Genomic DNA, 18,252 nt, shown 5'->3' with positions numbered 1-18,252 from the left:
GGCTGACCATTAGTGGGTAAAACGTTGCGCATAAATGACAAGGACACAAGAGAGACGTTGTAACACAGTAAGTTTGCGCCCTGTGTGTTATAACGCCTCTTCTTGTGTCCGTGTCATTTATGCGCAACGTTTTACCCACTCCTGTTTCTCTTTCCACCTGCATAAATCTTTTTCTGGGCGTCCTTTCTCTGGCGTCAGCTTGCCACGTCTTTTTTTTCTAACTATAGATTAAAACCAACGTTCGCCTCACGCGGAACGGCGGCTGTTAAACAGATATATCTACGGGAAGAGAAGGGAAGATAATTACGAATCGCAGAGACGTTGATTAGATGCACGCCTCCGATACGCCCGCCAGCACGTGGCTGGTGCCCACAGAAGTGGAAGGAGTAAGAGCAAGAATAAAATGGCGCACAAATAAAAAGCGCTGCTGGCCACTGCTCAGTCTGATACATTGCGAGAAGAAAGCCGAACAACGCTGTCTCCATCTTTTCATCTTGTTCATATATTGTAGTGCACCTGAGAATATTGCATGGTATGGTAAGTATACATATCCCCACACCCCCCCCCCCAAGCTTACTTGCGTTGAGGTGATTTGGGTAGTAATATCAAAGTGAAATCTTAGCCCCTTGGGACCACGAATGAAATAGCAGGGCGAAAGAGCACTGCAAGATCGGTTCCATCGTGTTCTCCTATTTATGTCGCACTGTGGTGGAAACATACACGCTTGATAAAAATAGCTTCTCATGTCCTCAGTAACCGATTCACAATATGACTGAGATATACAAATTGTGGCGAAGCCTTGGTACTGTGTAATGGTTGGGCTTCCAGCGCCTTCTAATAGGTCGTCCTGTTCGGCTCGTTTCTGAAAGAACGCCACTCGCGCTCAGAGTCCGTGCTTTTGTCTTTACTGTCGCCATTGCGTATTGCCGCTGAGAGCCGTCAATTAAACACTTTAACAAATTGGCGGAGGTGCTGGGTGGTACTCGGGCATGACTTCCGCGACTTCCTGCTCAATTGTTCGACGAAGGGGAGACAGAAGAATGATGGACGGCTGTTGGACGTACTGAGGGTGAGCAAAGTCCAGCAGAGAGAATTGGCGCGTGATTTCCTCGCACACGAATGACTTCACCTCTGCGAGCAAAGCGGATTGGTCGGATATGGTCGACAAGCCAGGGAGCTCGGCTTCGCGTGATGGAGAGCAACAGGTCATCGACCGCTGCCCGCGCAGCTCCTCATAGCTTGGGCAGAGCGTTATGACCTCTGAAAGGATAAGCGCTAAAAATTTACGAGCACAAAAAGGAGAACAGACAAAGGACTGGCTAGTCAACTAGACATGGACAACCAACCAGCCAAACAGTCTCTTCCATTAGGACCTCTGCCACTGTACAGGTGTTTTTGGCGAGCAGCATGCTGAAGGAATCGTCGTCGATGCCTTTCATAATGTGCCTGATCTTGTCAGATTCCGACATGGCGGCGTCGGCTTTCTTACACAAGTCGAGGATGTCTTCGATGTAGCTGGTGAAGATTCACCAGCCTGCTGAGCTCGTTCACGTAAAGACTGTTCGGCCTGCAGCTTGCGAATGGCAGGGCGGCCATACACGTTGATAATGGCGGTCATGAAGTCGGAGCACGTCGTAAAATCTGATGCGTGGTTCTTGTACCACACTCCTTCCACACCCGCGAGGTAGAAAACCAAGTTGGTCAGTATTCCTTCCTCGTTCCATTTATTGGCAATACTCACGGGTTCATAAATCGCGAGCCAGGCCTCCACGTCGGTCCCATCGGCGCCAGTGAAGACAGGGGGTCGCGGATACGAGGGACAGCGGGACACGAGGTTGGTGCAGGCGAAGGCGTCTGCTGGGCGGTGTTTGAGGCATGGTAGATGGCACGGTACGGGATCGAAGTGCCAGGGGCATCGAATGAGGACCAAAGTTGTTGTGATGGCGCAGCACTCTCCACCAATTTGTTAAGGTGTTTATTTGACGGCACTCAGCGCCAATACGCAGCGGCAACCCGGCTCTTGCACCACTGAGTGACGCGTGTTCAAGTCAGCGCGTTCAATAATGGTCACACTTGATGGAGTGTTCAGATTTTATCCAGTCTCTTGCACTATGCGGCGTGGCTCACAATCAGACCGTCGATACTGGCATAAAATATATCAAAACTTGATTGATTTCATAATTGTCTTTTTTGCGCGTTCTCGAACAGCTCAGTTACTCCAAGAAAACCTATTGTTTACGGGCCTCGTCAGGAGACATAAGAGTCTTCTTTTTTCTTTACCTCGTGGACATATTCCACATTGTGAACTCTGTATGTACGTCTGAAAGAAATTGAAATAATAAGGGGCAACAGAGACGCACAATTGCGGCTGACCTCAAATAACTGGTAACGACACTTACGTGAATTTTTAAATGTTGTCAAATAACATTTACATTGAATACCACGCAGTTAACGGCGTGTGAATAATGGGTGCTATAATGGATGCTTTTCATGGGTGCTAAAGCGTTCTTAAAAAGCACGCGCAGTATACAACTGAAAGTTCACAAAAAAGAGAAAAGGCATGCACCTTTTAGAGAGTTATCAGCGGGGTTCCAACGTCTCGACCAAAGGCGATGCAGACTCAACGGCAGCCAATCCAGACTCCAACCAACATACGCGTCATCGACATGTTGGCACGAAGGGGCACGCGAGAAAATAATGCGGCTGCGCCGAGAAAAAAGGTGCGCAAACTTTGACTACTTGAAGCTTCTTTGGCGCCGGTGTCCCGATCACAATATCGTCGATTCTTAGAGTTAAAGGGGCGCTGAACGAAACTTTTGCAGCCGAGATTTTTAACCTAAGTGAAAGCTTTGGTGCTTCAATCGGTAAACACTGCCTTACTTTCAGGCAGAAACTAGCTGCAAATGAAGAAGGCAATGTGCTTTTCACAAAGTACGTCGCACCTAGAGGCTGTGACATACACTAGTAGAAGTGGCGTTGAGTTCGCCGTAAATCGGCCTGCGAACGTGCTCTCGGCTTCCGACACTCGTCCGCCGCTCGCACCGTCGCTCCGTCGTATAGCCACAGATGAGCGCTTCCACGCCAGCAAGCGTGTTCAGGCCTTTACGGATTCCAGTAGCGGCGGCAGGCGTGTGTATGTGCGGCTCCATCAAATCTTGCCTCAAGAAGTACGACGTGGCTTAGTGCGTCTTCCTTGTGTGAGGTTTAACAGCGGATCTGTTTAAAGCGGAGGTAACACCATGAAGCGTTCGCAAAAAAACTTGGAGGACGCTTGAGCTTCGTCTTCAAGAGTAGAACGCGAAAGCGTTATCGGGCGCCGTTCGCATCGCCTTCTCAATTACTAGCCTCGTTTCGGCTGTCGGTACACGCCTCAACCTTGCCAAAAGAAACGAGCAATTGAGCGCGTAACATTGGTCGTTTCAAACTATCCTAGAAAGCCTACTGCAAGTACAGTTGTTAAGGCCCACTACGCCATAATTCTTCCTTTTGCGATTCAGCGAAGGGCCTACTACTCGTCCGTAAGGGAACACGTGAAGCTGCGCAGTGCCTCAGTTTCTTGATGTTTTTGCAGCTGATGATGATAAAATATGTCTGAGCCCTTTGTAATGGGTGGGCCTTTAAAACACCCACTAATTGCGCAATTCCCATATTTTGACGCCTAGCACAATTGTACGCTTCTGCCACGCAACATCACATGCGTGAAGAAGACTCCTTCCACTACATGATACTAATATAGTGTATTATTTCAGAAACAGTTCCCTGGAACGTAAATTGCAGATTGTGCAAAACGCCGGAGACTAGTGATCATTGTTTTATTAATTGTTGTGATGCAGTGTTCTCTTGGGATGTTCTGCAGCGAACACTGAAAGAAGACTTTCAAATCAACCCTGTAAACATTAGGTACCGTGATGTGACAAAGGACAGCACAATACCCTATGACATAATATCTCTCATTGGTCTCCATAGTCTCTGGAGAGCAAGACTAATTGACAGAAATGCTGAGCCTCTGCGATCAACCGAGAACATAATCCAGGAACAAGTGATTCAAGTACGCGGGATATATGAATGTTCTAGTGGCGCTCTAGACTGGTTTTCTGTGTTTGATTTTGTTTAAACATGCCTGATTAATAATTTTGTAATATCACTGTAAGTTTAATGGTTTCCTTCCCTGTAATACAAAACAAAAAATAGCTTAGGTTTCTGGTAGAACGGACAAGATGATTTTTCGCTCACAGCCAATGACGCCGCCACCGACACCGGCGCCGCCACCGGAATTTCCGGGAAACGAGCTGTTTAATGCTATCGCTTTAAAGCTCGGCGGGTATTCATCACTGAATTCGGATGCGTGTCAAGCAGCTCCTTGCATAACTTAGCCATGCATTGTTTATAGCAAGGGGGTGGGAAAGGAAGGTGAGAGTGAGGAGGCGTGATGTGACGGTGAGAAAGGCGAGATGGGGAATAAAAGCGCAGCCACGCACAGTACAGAGTAGAAAGCGCTTGGAAAAGGAGGTGAGTGAAGGAGGAGTGGAGAGAGACGGTGATGAAAAGTGATGGAAAGAATGAGGGGCATAGCATAGCATCGTCTTGTATATAGTATATACAGTGTAGCAAGGGGTGGGAATGGGAAGTGAGGGTGAGGAGGAGAGAAGGATGGGAGAAGTTAAAGCATAGCAGCGTTATATATAGTATGCGAAATGTGCAGCACCTACGAATGGCGCAACAGTTCACTGCACCAATGCGCCGCCAACGCCATGAGTAGCCACTTGCGGCCACTTCAGTTTCCACTGGCGTGCTTCGAATCGTCCTCTCTCCGTCTGCTAAGCACGCGTTTTATGCAAGTGCGTGTGCGTGAAGGCGACATATTTGATAGAACGGGTAGGCTTCCGGATAGTTAGCAGTGGAGGATACTTTCGGGGCCTCAAACGAAGAGAAAGGACATAAATTGTACGGAATCAATCATGTTTTAGACGTGACAGAAAGCATGGACGTGCGACAGAGTGTTTTGAAAGGGCGATTCGTGCGGCCGGCCAGCGTAAACCTCGAAGCATAGGCCATCACTATGGATGTTTGTATGCATTATTTCTTGTCATTTTGCCTGCTTATTGTCGACTAAACGATGACATTTGTGTCTGACATGTGTTAGACAATACCTAGTAACGGGAGAAAGTAGAACATACGATTGCCGAACAGCACGTGTCGCATTTAATAATGCGTGGCATTTCCGCGAAATTTTCTGTGCTGTAGTTGAGCTCTGTTTGTACACGTTGCTCGGGCTGCGTGAGTCCTTGAGTAACACTGTCACGTGCCAGCTTTGCACGTGATATCTTACCTGTCACGTAGCGCAATAGAACGGTGTTGCGCGGTTTTGCTTGCACGCACAGTGCTGTTAAGTGCAACTGCAGCACAAGAGGAATAAATTTTAAAATTCTCGCGGTCCGCGACGCATTTTTCCAGGCATTTGGAGCTTCTGCTTTACTGTTCCCGTTTACGAACTGCGCAGTCTGCGAACTGCGCCGCTAGGCGAACTGCAGTACGGCGGAAAAACAGCAGCAACATACGAGGGAGAATTGTTGGATCTGTCGATGACTTTCCGCCAGTGAAATGCAGACTGCAGACTCGAGATCACTTTGACGGCTGCTACTCTGTTCCGTCAGTACTGTAAAATATCAGTTAACTTGCATGAAGCGTAGATTCACAGCGAACTACCTACAGCGCGAGCTTCAAAAACGTGGCCGCTGGATCACTTGCTTAACGCGGCGTAAACAAGTCCAGTGTTCCCGCCGGTTTCTGAAGCATGGTCACTGCGGAAAACTGAATAACTGTTCTAGGTGCGTAGTTCTTATAGCTATCGGCACAGTTTACGGCACAGGAATTCATTCATTCATTCATTTTTATTTCCTTAAAGATCCCCGAGAGGGTATCACATACGGGATGGGTATATACATAATACAGTCGGTAGCATTACCACAATGATCAATGTGAAGTTACATTTGAAATGCTATGCATGAAGCTTGAGGGCAGGTGATGGTGCCGACATCGTGGGAAATGCCGTTGCAGCCTTTTGCTGCTCCGGGAAAAAAAGAAGCAGCAAATGGTTTGGGACTAACTTGTAGTGTATGGCCGGTGCGATGAGAGCTGCAAAAGTGAGCGATTGAGTGGCGAGTGAAAGAACTCGTGAAATAAAGAGAGGGTTGCAATGCGTCGGCAATAAGACAAATGTGATAAGTTACACTCGGCTTTGAGGGTTGAAACACTGCTGTCGTATGATTACGAAGCATGAATGACTCAGGTTGCACGATTTTGAATGGTTTCTAGAGAATTTGTGAGACCAACGGCGGGTTCCAAAGGGGAGATGCGTATCCTAACTTTAACCTGACTAATGACTTATAAGCAAGTAGTTTTACGTGACTCGGATCGTTGCGTAAATGGCGTTTTAAGAAGCACAAAGTTCTGTTAGATGATGATAAGATTTTAGCAATGAGTGTTCGACGACAAATTGTAGGGTAGGATGACTCCAAGCTATTTCTAAGTGGCTACTGATTCGACAGGGGCGTTAGCTGTGTTATAAGAGAAGCGAAGAGGATTTAGACGACGGGTGAAGGAGATTAGTTTGCATTTATTTATTTATTTATTTATTTATTTATTTATTTATTTATTTATTTATTTATTTATTTATTTATTTACAAATACTGCTGTCTCAGTTATTGAGACATAGCAGGAGTGGATACAGATGTTCAACACAATGAAAAAAATACAGTTTAACAAAATACATGATTTCGCAACTCTTTTTCAAATTGCTGAGCATCGAGTCTGCGCCGAGACCCATCAAGCTCATTCCATAGGTCCATGGTCCGCGGAAAAAAGGAAAACTTTTTTTAGTAGGGTTTAGGGACATAAGCCAGTCGTCACACTTTTGTAAGATGGGGTCGAGGTTTTCTTGTAACAATATTTTGTCAGAGGGGTTAGTAACGGTTTGATAAATAACGCAGTCGTCGGCAAACATGAGGAAACTTGAAGATACATGCAAAGGTGGGTCATTAATGTAAATTAGAAATAGAAGAGGACCAAGGACAGAGCCCGGTGGCACACCCGATAATATCGGAAGAGGGTTAGAAAATTTATCATTTGTAAACACTGATTGCGTACGGTTAGTCAAGAATTCTTTTATCCAGTACATATGGCTGCAAGTTGAAGGAAGACAGGTTTAATATTAGGCGTTTGTGGGTTACCTTATCGAAGGCTTTCGCAAAATCGAGGAATGTGGAATCGGTTTGTTTGTTAATGTCAAGGTTAGCATGAAGGTCATGAATGAAGATGGCAAGCTGGGTTTCGCAAGAGTGGCCCCTACGAAATCCATGTTGAGAATGGTGAAAGAAGTTATGGGAGTCGAGCCAACTCGCCCAACCAACTCGCCAAACAGTCTATCCTTCTGAGTCGAGAAAGATCATGACATAAGAGCAAATAACGTCCTCCACGAGTTTGCCGGGTACGCTGGTCAGGGAGATCGGTCGGTAGTTCACTGGCGAGTTTCTGTTACCGTATTTGAAGACAGGAACGACCCTTCCCACTTTCCAGTCGCCTGGGATGGTGCCTGTTGAATAAGATCGCGAAAATAAGAATAAAAAATAAGCCGACGCAATATTACGTACGTTTTTCAAGTTTCACAATAATACCGTTCAGTCCAGATGGTGATGTTAACTTCATCTTTTCGATGAGGGATGAGATACCGTCAGCAGAAAAACTGATTTCAGGCATGGCAGGTGTGATATGACATGAAAACACAGGTAAGGGTGCGTGTGATTCGTTAGTAAATACAGATGAGAACGCGTTGTTCAAAACATCAGCGCATTCTTCGTCTGCAAGAACCTTTCCAGATTGATTAGTAAAAATGGTGTCAACAACGGCTTGAGGGTAAATTATCTGCTAAAACTTGCGGGAATCTTTTAAAATATTGGGCATATCGTTGTTAAAAAAGTCGCAGTTTCGCGCAGGGTTGAAGCAATGAATGCGATAGCAAGAAAAGCGGCCCGTGATGGACGCGCTGCTACGCTGCAGAAACATCTGCCCCCCGGCAGCACCGCGCGAGCAGAGAGCGGAAGGGCAAGGTTCTCTCTGCGCAGATATTAAAAGAAGCGAGCGAGCTGGCCAACGACTTTTAAATGCGCCCGTTGCGCTCCTCGCGCCATCTCGCTGGCAATGAAGAAACGCTTATGAGCGCCTGTCGTCTCTGAGTACTGCCAGCGGTAAAGGGTATGTATATAACGCTCGCTGTTAGCTACCTGAAGGGTCTGCGTTTTGTGGCGTAGTGGTTAGCGCCACGCGCTGCGGAGCGAGAGGTCGCTGGTTCGATTCCGCGCTTCGGAAGCATTTTTCTGAATTATTTTTCTTTGGTACTTTGATGTATATATATACACATACTTATACAGTGCATGACGATGCGACGGCGACGGCAATAACCAGCCGACACTGGTTTTTGCTGTCGCAAAGCGATAGCAATTTGCGATAGCAATTGTTATTGCTATCGCAATAAAAATTCATCTTTGCGTCACGGATAGCTGTCAGATTTGCTCTTTCAGCTACGTAATAATTATCCGAGCTGTGGGAGCCCCCCTTCAGTTTAGCAGTCCGGAATGTACGTTTTTTCTTGTCATCTAGTCGGTGCAAATATTTATTAAAGCATAGCTTACAACTGCTAACATCGATTATGGTTTTGGGTATGAAGTTGGTGATTAGTTCGGTCAGCTTTTACTCGAAAATTAGCCAGTTCTCATGAACAGAGCAGTGGTAAAAATTAGACTAAAACGTCGGAAAAAATACCCTAAGTTCATTTTATAGCATTATAGTTACCATTATCGTATAAGGTTATTATTTTCTTTTGTATGCGTCGGGCAACAGGGCTGAAATTGAAGTCTGCAAGTATAAACAGGAGAAGCGGCGAAAGGCGGGCTAGTTGGTACGTAACTTAAAACTTGAAAAACAGCGCAAGACAGGACGAGGGAAAGTGACACATGGACGAACGCTGGCTGCCAACTGAAATTTTTATTGACGAAGCCAAGAATGAGTAGATAGACGAAAGAGTAAAAAAAAAACGATAAGGTTACAAGATTTTTGTCACGTGCGTGACGTCAAATAGCTTATTTCTTTTTCTAACATTTCGAGTGACGGAACGCTTATACATCGATCACCTTTGGTGGATGACAAAGGCATCGAATATCTCCCGCGTGCGCCTTTGCAAGTATAACTTTGTGGTCGCTGATCTCACGGAGATAGTGGATCGAAGACAGGCTATCATGATGAGTTGTTAGTACTAAATCCAGAATGTTAGAGGAGTCGCGTGTGACACGCGGTGGCTGAGTTACTGTTTTAGGTTGTAATCAAGACAAACACTAAGAAAATCTCTAGCTTCTGCTGGTTTAGCGGTACAAGTGTCATCTTCCCAGTTAATACCGGGAAAATTCAAATCACCAAAAAGAATGATTTCAGCTTTAGGATACGTCGATGTAAGCTGGTTTAGAATATTACGAAGTGTGCGAGAAAAGTTGGGATTGTTATGTGGGGGCCTATAGCAAACACCTAATAATACAGATTGCGGCAATGCTCGAATCAGTACCCATAAGATTTCTAAATCTGTGTCAGTATTGGTAGCAGAACACGGTAACTGATTAGTGATTACTGATTGCACTGAGCACACGACCCTCGCCAGCACTTCTACGGTCTTCCCGATAAGCACTGAAATCCTGTAGATCGGCGAGCACTTCCGCGTCGGTGACGTCATTTGTTAGCCAGGTTTCTGTTAGTATGAGAATACCGCTACCTGATGACTTGACAAGATGTGACAGGTGATTACGTTTAGGCATGAAATTTCGAGCGTTCGTGAAAATTACAGAAAAACAAAGGTTAGCTTTTAATATAGGGTAAAATTGGGTGTTACAGTTTAACGTCATATGGTTGCCATTGAATTTCTTGCACTGTTTTTGAGGATTCATGGAACGAGTAGCGTTTCGAGGCGATGTGTAGCGTTTTATAGCGTAAGGAGAATGGAGAGGATTTCTTCCTTGCAAACTCGACCAACTGCCTTCTGGCATTTTGAACACGACTTGAGAAATCCTCTCCAATGCTGTATGTTGTTCCTTTCAGCTTACGCCCGTTTAAAGGATTTCGTGTTTTGTCTTGTGAAAAAGGAACTTCGCAATTATTGGCCTACCTCTGCTGACTGAATGGCGGTCCAAGCGATGCACACGATCAATTTATTTTGGGTTAATATCTATGCCTAAGTAGTGATGACAATGGGAATTGATTAGTACTCGGCATACGATTCCGAGGGATTAGCATCTGGTTGGCCACAAAAAATTAACATGTTACGCTGTGACCTGTTCTCCGCGTCATCCAAACATACCTCCAGGGCATCTATTTTGCGCGCTGCATGAGCGGCGTTGTTTTTATTTAGTTCAAGTTCGGCTTTTAGGGGTAGCAGAGCTTGGTAATGTTTTTACATATCAGCGATTCGCTTAGCCAGGTCGGATAGGGCGTGTTCTGTTGTTAGTAGTTGGTTTTTTAGTCCTTGTACTTCATTTAGGAGGGTTGGCTGGCCCGCGGAAAAGCTGTTGAAGTTCAGCGAGAATAGCATCAGGGCCCGGATTTGACTCGATGTCTCCCGATACAAGCAGCGATAACAATTTTACGGCACTGACGCATTCAACAACAGTCCTACAGCAGCAACGTGGGTTCGGTAGTCGCAGCAAGAAGTTATTACTGCTCTTCTTTGTGAAGAGGGATTGCGGAACACTAACTTTCATAGCGAAGAGCAGCGGGTTAGGTGGTGACGAAACGAAGAAGCCACCAAGCCCACGAAGAGCCGCCGAGGGAGGCACACTTTTTGTAGCCGGCGGAGTAGGTGACGTTGCTGGCGATGGGACTGTCCATCCACCATCCAGGACCAAGCTTTCCGGAAGTGGCGACAGGATAGTAGACAGCGGCGAGATGAAATCTGATATGCCGGTGCTTTGGTCGACGGCCGGAGCAATGTCGAAGCGCCGCAATCCACATCCCGGCGAGATGTCAGCAGAAGCAGACACAACAGCAACAAGAATCAGATGCGCGACGACGGCTGACAGCACCTGCATACCGAAGAGCAGCGGCTTAGGTGGTGATGAACCGAAGCAGCCACCAAGCCCACTGCGAAGCACCGGTGTACGCGACACTGCGTAGCACTCGTAACAGCCTGACACGGCTCCGCTCATGGGTGGGTGCTGCACGGAGCACGCCAGTCGCTGTCCTTCACTCCCGCACCGCGGCGTCACCTGCTCAGTGCACGTTTCCTATATACAGTAAAGCAAAGGGTGGGAAAGGGAAGTGACGTTGTGGAGGAGGGAAAGAAGGAGGGGAGAAGTTAAAGCATAGCATCGTCTTGTATATAGCAACGGATGGAAAAGAGAAGTGCGGGTGAGAAGGTGGGAAAGAAGGAGGGGAGAAGTAAACGCATAACATCGTCTTGTATAGCAAATCAGTTCTGCGGAATCCCGCAAGGTGGCGGAAGGGTTAAGAAAGGGAAAATAGACAACCACCCGTTTGTAGCACGAAGCCACAAGGAAATCCATACGGATTTCTCAGAAATAAAGCCCCTTTGTTGCCGAAAAATTCGTCCTGGTCCGGGGATCGAACCCGGGACCAACGCCTTTCCGGGGCGGTCGCTCTACCAATTGAGCTAACCAGGAAGCTAGCAATTGGCAGCGCGAGGGCGAATTCATCGACAACTCGAAGCAACTGGACACATATTGCAAATCAGTTCTGCGGAATCCCGCAAAGTGGCGGAAGGGTTAAGAAAGGGAAAATAGACAACCACCCGTTTGTAGCACGAAGCCACAAGGAAATCCATACGGATTTCTCAAAAATAAAGCCTCTTTGTTGCCGAAAAATTCGTCCTGGTCCGGGGATCGAACCCGGGACCAACGCCTTTCCGGGGCGGTCGCTCTACCAAATAAAAATAAGGTCACCCTCTTTTTTTTTGGTAGAGCGACCGCCCCGGAAAGGCGTTGGTCCCGGGTTCGATCCCCGGACCAGGACGAATTTTTCGGCAACAAAGAGGCTTTATTTCTGAGAAATCCGTATGGATTTCCTTGTGGCTTCGTGCTACAAACGGGTGGTTGTCTATTTTCCCTTTCTTATCGTCTTGTATAGCATATACAGTGTATCAAGGGGTGGGAAAGGGAAGTGAGGTTGAGAAGGAAAGAAAGAAGGAGGCGAGAAGTTAAAGCATAGCATCGTCTTGTATAGTATATACAGTATAGCAACGGATGGAAAAGGGAAGTGAGGATGAGGAGGTGGGAAAGAAGGAGGGGAGAAGTAAAATCATAACATCGTCTTGTATAGTATATACAGTGTAGGAATACAGTGTGGGAAAGGAAAGTGAGGTTGATGAGGACAGAAAGAATGAGGCGAGAAGTTAAAGCATAGCATCGTCTTGTATAGTATATACAGTATAGCAACGGACGGAAAAGGGAAGTGAGGTTGAGGAGGTGGGAAAGAAGGAGGGGAGAAGTAAAAACATAACATCGTCTTGTATAGTATGTACAGTGTAGCAAGGGGTGGAAAAGGGAAGTGAGGTTGTGGAGGTGGGAAAGAAGGAGGCGAGCAGTTAAAGCATTGCATCATCTTGTATAGTGTACAGTTTATAGCAACGGACGGAAAAGGGAAGTGAGGTTGAGGAGGTGGGAAAGAAGCAGGGGAGAAATAAAAGCATAACGTCGTCTCGTATAGTATATACAGTGTAGCAAGGGGTGGGAAAGGGAAGTGAGGTTGAGGAGGACAGAAAAAAGGAGGCGAGATGTTAAAGCATAGCATCGTCTTGTAGAGTATATACAGTATAGCAACGGACGGAAAAGGGAAGTGAGGTTGTGGAGGTGGGAAAGAAGGAGGCGAGAAGTTAAAGCATTGCATCATCTTGTATAGTGTACAGTTTATAGCAACGGACGGAAAAGGGAACTGAGGTTGAGGAGGTGGGAAAGAAGGAGGGGAGAAGTAAAAGCATAACATCGTCTTGCATAGTATATACAGTGTAGCAAGGGGTGGGAAAGGGAAGTGAGGTTGAGGAGGACAGAAAAAAGAAGGCGAGATGTTAAAGCATAGCATCGTCTTGTAGAGTATATACAGTATAGCAACGGACGGAAAAGGGAAGTGAGGTTGTGGAGGTGGGAAAGAAGGAGGCGAGAAGTTAAAGCATTGCATCATCTTGTATAGTGTACAGTTTATAGCAACGGACGGAAAAGGGAAGTGAGGTTGAGGAGGTGGGAAAGAAGCAGGGGAGAAATAAAAGCATAACGTCGTCTTGTATAGTATATACAGTGTAGCAAGTGGTGGGAAAGGGAAGTGAGGTTGAGGAGGACAGAAAAAAGGAGGCGAGATGTTAAAGCATAGCATCGTCTTGTAGAGTATATACAGTATAGCAACGGACGGAAAAGGGAAGTGAGGTTGTGGAGGTGGGAAAGAAGGAGGCGCGAAGTTAAAGCATTGCATCATCTTGTATAGTGTACAGTTTATAGCAACGGACGGAAAAGGGAAGTGAGGTTGAGGAGGTGGGAAAGAAGCAGGGGAGAAATAAAAGCATAACGTCGTCTCGTATAGTATATACAGTGTAGCAAGTGGTGGGAAAGGGAAGTGAGGTTGAGGAGGACAGAAAAAAAGGAGGCGAGATGTTAAAGCATAGCATCGTCTTGTAGAGTATATACAGTATAGCAACGGACGGAAAAGGGAAGTGAGGTTGAGGAGGTGGGAAAGAAGCAGGGGAGAAATAAAAGCATAACGTCGTCTCGTGTAGTATATACAGTGTAGCAAGGGGTGGGAAAGGGAAGTGAGGTTGAGGAGGACAGAAAAAAGGAGGCGAGATGTTAAAGCATAGCATCGTCTTGTAGAGTATGTACAGTATAGCAACGGACGGAAAAGGGAAGTGAGGTTGAGGAGGTGGGAAAGAAGGAGGGGAGAAGTAAAAGCATAAAATCGTCTTGTATAGTATATACAGTGTAGCAAGGGGTGGAAAAGGGAAGTGAGGTTGTGGAGGTGGGAAAGAAGGAGGGGAGAGGTTAGAGCATTGCATCATCTTGTAGAGTAATACAGTATAGCAACGGACGGAAAAGGGAAGTGAGGTTGAGGAGGTGGGAAAGAAGCAGGGGAGAAATAAATGGATAACGTCGTCTCGTATAGTATATACAGTGTAGCAAGTGGTGGGAAAGGGAAGTGAGGTTGAGGAGGTGGGAAAGAAGCAGGGGAGAAATAAAAGCATAACGTCGTCTCGTGTAGTATATACAGTGTAGCAAGGGGTGGGAAAGGGAAGTGAGGTTGAGGAGGACAGAAAAAAGGAGGCGAGATGTTAAAGCATAGCATCGTCTTGTAGAGTATGTACAGTATAGCAACGGACGGAAAAGGGAAGTGAGGTTGTGGAGGTGGGAAAGAAGGAGGCGAGAAGTTAAAGCATTGCATCATCTTGTATAGTGTACAGTTTATAGCAACGGATGGAAAAGGGAAGTGAGGTTGAGGAGGTGGGAAAGAAGGAGGGGAGAAGTAAAAGCATAACATCGTCTTGTATAGTATATACAGTGTAGCAAGGGGTGGAAAAGGGAAGTGAGGTTGAGGAGGTGGGAAAGAAGGAGGGGAGAAGTTAAAGCATTGCATCATCTTGTAGAGTATATACAGTATAGCAACGGACGGAAAAGGGAAGTGAGGTTGAGGAGGTGGGAAAGAAGGAGGGGAGAAGTAAAAGCATAACATCGTCTTGTATAGTATATACAGTGTAGCAAGGGGTGGAAAAGGGAAGTGAGGTTGAGGAGGTGGGAAAGAAGGAGGGGAGAAGTAAAAGCATAACATCGTCTTGTATAGTATATACAGTGTAGCAAGGGGTGGAAAAGGGAAGTGAGGTTGAGGAGGTGGGAAAGAAGGAGGGGAGAAGTAAAAGCATTGCATCATCTTGTATAGTGTACAGTTTATAGCAACGGATGGAAAAGGGAAGTGAGGTTGAAGAGGTGGGAAAGAAGCAGGGGAGAAATAAAAGCATAACGTCGTCTCGTATATTATATACAGTGTAGCAAGGGGTGGAAAAGGGAAGTGAGGTTGAGGAGGTGGGAAAGAAGGAGGGGAGAAGTTAAAGCATTGCATCATCTTGTAGAGTATATATAGTATAGCAACGGACGGAAAAGGGATGTGAGGTTGAGGAGGTGGGAAAGAAGGAGGGGAGAAGTAAAAGCATAACATCGTCTTGTATAGTATATACAGTGTAGCAAGGGGTGGAAAAGGGAAGTGAGGTTGAGGAGGACAGAAAAAAGGAGGCGAGATGTTAAAGCATAGCATCGTCTTGTAGAGTATATACAGTATAGCAACGGACGGAAAAGGGAAGTGAGGTTGTGGAGGTGGGAAAGAAGGAGGCGAGAAGTTAAAGAATGCATCATCTTGTATAGTGTACAGTTTATAGCAACGGACGGAAAAGGGAAGTGAGGTTGAGGAGGTGGGAAAGAAGCAGGGGAGCAATAAAAGCATAACGTCGTCTCGTATAGTATATACAGTGTAGCAAGGGGTGGGAAAGGGAAGTGAGGTTGAGGAGGACAGAAAAAAGGAGGCGAGATGTTAAAGCATAGCATCGTCTTGTAGAGTATATACAGTATAGCAACGGACGGAAAAGGGAAGTGAGGTTGTGGAGGTGGGAAAGAAGGAGGCGAGAAGTTAAAGCATTGCATCATCTTGTATAGTGTACAGTTTATAGCAACGGACGGAAAAGGGAACTGAGGTTGAGGAGGTGGGAAAGAAGGAGGGGAGAAGTAAAAGCATAACATCCTCTTGTATAGTATATACAGTGTAGCAAGGGGTGGGAAAGGGAAGTGAGGTTGAGGAGGACAGAAAAAAGGAGGCGAGATGTTAAAGCATAGCATCGTCTTGTAGAGTATATACAGTATAGCAACGGACGGAAAAGGGAAGTGAGGTTGTGGAGGTGGGAAAGAAGGAGGCGAGGAGTTAAAGCATTGCATCATCTTGTATAGTGTAGTTTATAGCAACGGACGGAAAAGGGAAGTGAGGTTGAGGAGGTGGGAAAGAAGCAGGGGAGAAATAAAAGCATAACGTCGTCTCGTATAGTATATACAGTGTAGCAAGTGGTGGGAAAGGGAAGTGAGGTTGAGGAGGACAGAAAAAAGGAGGCGAGATGTTAAAGCATAGCATCGTCTTGTAGAGTATATACAGTATAGCAACGGACGGAAAAGGGAAGTGAGGTTGTGGAGGTGGGAAAGAAGGAGGCGAGAAGTTAAAGCATTGCATCATCTTGTATAGTGTACAGTTTATAGCAACGTACGGAAAAGGGAAGTGAGGTTGAGGAGGTGGGAAAGAAGCAGGGGAGAAATAAAAGCATAACGTCGTCTCGTATAGTATATACAGTGTAGCAAGTGGTGGGAAAGGGAAGTGAGGTTGAGGAGGACAGAAAAAAGGAGGCGAGATGTTAAAGCATAGCATCGTCTTGTAGAGTATATACAGTATAGCAACGGACGGAAAAGGGAAGTGAGGTTGTGGAGGTGGGAAAGAAGGAGGCGAGATGTTAAAGCATAGCATCGTCTTGTAGAGTATATACAGTATAGCAACGGACGGAAAAGGGAAGTGAGGTTGAGGAGGTGGGAAAGGAGCAGGGGAGAAATAAAAGCATAACGTCGTCTTGTATAGTATATACAGTGTAGCAAGGGGTGGAAAAGGGAAGTGAGGTTGTGGAGGTGGGAAAGAAGGAGACGAGAAGTTAAAGCATAGCATCGTCTTGTAGAGTACATACAGTATAGCAATGGACGGAAAAGGGAAGTGAGGTTGAGGAGGTGGGAAAGAAGCAGGGGAGAAAAAAAATAACGTCGTCTCGTATAGTATATACAGTGTAGCAAGGGGTGGGAAAGGGAAATGAGGTTGAGGAGGACAGAAAAAATGAGGCGAGATGTTAAAGCATAGCATCGTCTTGTAGAGTATATACAGTATAGCAACGGACGGAAAAGGGAAGTGAGGTAGAGGAGGTGGGAAAGAAGCAGGGGAGAAATAAAAGCATAACGTCGTCTCGTGTAGTATATACAGTGTAGCAAGGGGTGGGAAAGGGAAGTGAGGTTGAGGAGGACAGAAAAAAGGAGGCGAGATGTTAAAGCATAGCATCGTCTTGTAGAGTATGTACGGTATAGCAACGGACGGAAAAGGGAAGTGAGGTTGAGGAGGTGGGAAAGAAGGAGGGGAGAAGTAAAAGCATAACATCGTCTTGTATAGTATATACAGTGTAGCAAGGGGTGGAAAAAGGAAGTGAGGTTGTGGAGGTGGGAAAGAAGGAGGGGAGAAGTTAGAGCATTGCATCATCTTGTAGAATAATACAGTATAGCAATGGACGGAAAAGGGAAGTGAGGTTGAGGAGGTGGGAAAGAAGCAGGGGAGAAATAAATGGATAACGTCGTCTCGTATAGTATATACAGTGTAGCAAGTGGTGGGAAAGGGAAGTGAGGTTGAGGAGAACAGAAAAAAGGAGGCGAGATGTTAAAGCATAGCATCGTCTTGTAGAGTATATACAGTATAGCAACGGACGGAAAAGGGAAGTGAGGTTGTGGAGGTGGGAAAGAAGGAGGCGAGAAGTTAAAGCATTGCATCATCTTGTATAGTGTACAGTTTATAGCAACGGATGGAAAAGGGAAGTGAGGTTGAGGAGGTGGGAAAGAAGGAGGGGAGAAGTAAAAGCATAACATCGTCTTGTATAGTATATACAGTGTAGCAAGGGGTGGAAACGGGAAGTGGGGTTGAGGAGGTGGGAAAGAAGGAGGGGAGAAGTTAAAGCATTGCATCATCTTGTAGAGTATATACAGTATAGCAAGGGGTGGAAAAGGGAAGTGAGGTTGAGGAGGTGGGAAAGAAGGAGGGGAGAAGTAAAAGCATAACATCGTCTTGTATAGTATATACAGTGTAGCAAGGGGTGGAAAAGGGAAGTGAGGTTGAGGAGGTGGGAAAGAAGGAGGGGAGAAGTAAAAGCATTGCATCATCTTGTATAGTGTACAGTTTATAGCAACGGATGGAAAAGGGAAGTGAGGTTGAGGAGGTGGGAAAGAAGCAGGGGAGAAATAAAAGCATAACGTCGTCTCGTATAGTATATACAGTGTAGCAAGGCGTGGGAAAGGGAAATGAGGTTGAGGAGGACAGAAAAAAGGAGGCGAGATGTTAAAGCATAGCATCGTCTTGTAGAGTATATACAGTATAGCAACGGACGGAAAAGGG

The 18,252-nt window shown here is 46.0% G+C and overlaps 1 non-coding gene across 1 annotated transcript; it reads right to left on the bottom strand.

Annotated features, from left to right (window-relative positions):
- Window positions 1-11,640: 11,640 nt before the first annotated feature.
- On the bottom strand, window positions 11,641-11,714 carry Trnas-gga (transfer RNA serine (anticodon GGA)). The gene has a single exon. It is a non-coding gene; the product is annotated as a tRNA-Ser (tRNA).
- Window positions 11,715-18,252: the final 6,538 nt, after the last annotated feature.

The sequence above is a fragment of the Rhipicephalus sanguineus genome, chromosome 8 (assembly GCF_013339695.2).
Source record: "Rhipicephalus sanguineus isolate Rsan-2018 chromosome 8, BIME_Rsan_1.4, whole genome shotgun sequence".
Lineage (NCBI taxonomy): Eukaryota > Metazoa > Arthropoda > Arachnida > Ixodida > Ixodidae > Rhipicephalus > Rhipicephalus sanguineus.
Note: the sequence above shows the minus strand (reverse complement) of the source record. Positions and strands in the feature narration are given on the sequence as shown.